Raw genomic sequence first — 2,314 nt, 5'->3', positions numbered from 1 at the left:
CATTTATATTAGGTTGATGCAAAAGTAATTGTGGGTTTTGCAATTATCTTAACCTTTTAAACTGCAATTACTTTTGCACCAACCTAATGAAATATGCATACAATTTATATAATATTGTCACACGCATCTATGCATTATGACTGAGGAAAATTGCATGGATTGCGTTTAGTTTTCATTGTCAAAATATCTAATTTTATTGCTCAGTGTGCACAATCCACCTCTCACAGTCCTTGTTTTCCTTCTAAATTTTTTTCTTCTAATTTATTTTAGGATTGGGAAATCAGATAACCAAACTTATTTAATTGTATATCAAGTAAATATAAATAGACTCTGAATAAGATCCTGAAATAACTTACTCTTATACTATTAGTTAGGAGTATTTTACCTGCTAAGGGGCTTTTTGAATGTATTTGTAGGTTCTGAACATTTGAAGTTACCATTATATGACTTCAATATTAGCAATATATTTCTATGCCTTTTATAAAGGCTTTGATTTAAAACTTGTTTTCCTATGTAGACTTAAGATGAATAGAATTATTACTATTAATCAATTGAAATCTTCATAGCTTAGTTAGATAAGCATAGGCTCATAAAATTTTCAAGTTGAAGAAGGCGTTAGAGAACATTGCTCTGAGGTTAGGTTTAATATCTTATTGTAAAAAAATATTTTGAAAGAGTCATCTATAAAGGATATTGAATATCTTGCTCCAAAAAGGGGGATATTAAAAAGTATGATATGAATCTGTCACTCAATCTGATTGTCTTGATTCTGGTTGATCAGAAATTGAAAACGGAGTTTCCTAATATTGAAACTAAGTATAGTTTTTATATACTACATTTACTTAAAACTTATCTTCATAATCTTCAATAAAACTATTTTAAAACGCTACTACCATAAGTAAAGAAAAATATTCCCTAAACTCACACATGAATATATTCAATATTATTTAAAGTATAGTTATGGACATACAGATAAGTGATTAAGCATTCATGTTAATGACAGAAATATGGATGCTAAATTTGGAAGGCATAGTCAAACTTGTTAACAGTATCATTTTATATTTGAATTTAGAGGGTTTTTAAAATTTTTTTATTTTAACCATTTTTAATGAAAGCTCTATATTGGATTACTTTATTCCTGCACCTTCTCAATTGTTTCTTCCTTATATTTGCCCTTTTCCTTTCCTACTTGGTGAGATTTGGCGACATTCAAGGATCATCTTGAGATCTTTGTCCTTCTTCAGTCTAGGGATAACCACCTTGCTGGGGTAAATGCCCCGGTGAACGTTAGCCTTCTCTTGCTGCACTCGTTCAATGTAAATGACATGTTTCTTCCTGTAACTACTTTGCCAGTTTACTGCCCTTTGTAGCGTTCTTGTACAACCTGAACTTCATCATCCTTTCCAGTGGGCATGGATCGAGCATTGACTTCTGTCTAAACTCTTTGGAAAGAGGAGAAGACGTAATCTTTCTGCGAATGTGGGAAGGTACATTGAAATGCCTTTTACGGTTCTTGCTCCAGTCAGAAAACACAAAGGGATTGAACTTCATTTTGGCTGCTGGCACTTTCAGTAATGGCCGCAGAAGGGAAGAAGGGCTGAGTTTAGAAACTAATTTTAGCATCGTCATAATACTCAAGATGAGCCACTGAACTTTGGAAGCAAAACTGACCCCATTGATGGTCCTGTTATAGACTTACTGAGCTGTGAAATCATCTTATCTTCTCTGGAGAAATTGAATCTGAGAAGGCTTCAGTGAATTCCCCATGGCTACACAGGGAATATATTCATCCATTTATTTATTCATTTACTCCTCACACATTTATTATGTGTCTAGTGTGTGCCAGGAAGTATGTAAGACCTCTGGACTATGTGATTTTTAAAAGATTTCCAAGAAGTTCATAATCTAATAGCAAAAATGGGACTAGAAACCATCACAACTAGACTTCTGTTGCTTGGGTCTTGGCTGCTTTCCAACATACCTTCACATCTCATTTGCTTTTATCAACAGTTCGGAAGACCTTGATTTTATTCTGAGGACCCTAACTTTGGACAAATTATTCTCAGCTCTTTAGGACCTATTTTCCCTATTTTTAACCATAAAAGTACAAGTTTCTTATTCTCTCTCTCCCTGGGGTGCTTTAATAACAACTAATATAATATGAATGAAAACATCTTGAATTCTGCATATAGAGTAACAGGTGAGGAATTAAAGTGCAGAGTAAAAGATTTATACAAGTTAGGAAAGGACAGAACCCATATTTCTTGAGCATTGTGTCAGGAAACTATTTGCTCCTATGCCATTGCTATTGCCC

At 33.4% G+C, this 2,314-nt stretch overlaps 1 pseudogene; it reads right to left on the bottom strand.

The window, feature by feature from the left end:
* Window positions 1-1,132: 1,132 nt before the first annotated feature.
* On the bottom strand, window positions 1,133-1,551 carry LOC117013034 (60S ribosomal protein L26-like; annotated as a pseudogene).
* Window positions 1,552-2,314: the final 763 nt, after the last annotated feature.

This window comes from Rhinolophus ferrumequinum, chromosome 2 (assembly GCF_004115265.2).
Source record: "Rhinolophus ferrumequinum isolate MPI-CBG mRhiFer1 chromosome 2, mRhiFer1_v1.p, whole genome shotgun sequence".
NCBI lineage: Eukaryota > Metazoa > Chordata > Mammalia > Chiroptera > Rhinolophidae > Rhinolophus > Rhinolophus ferrumequinum.
The sequence above is the reverse complement of the archived record's forward strand: the minus strand, read 5'-3'. Positions and strand labels throughout refer to the sequence as shown.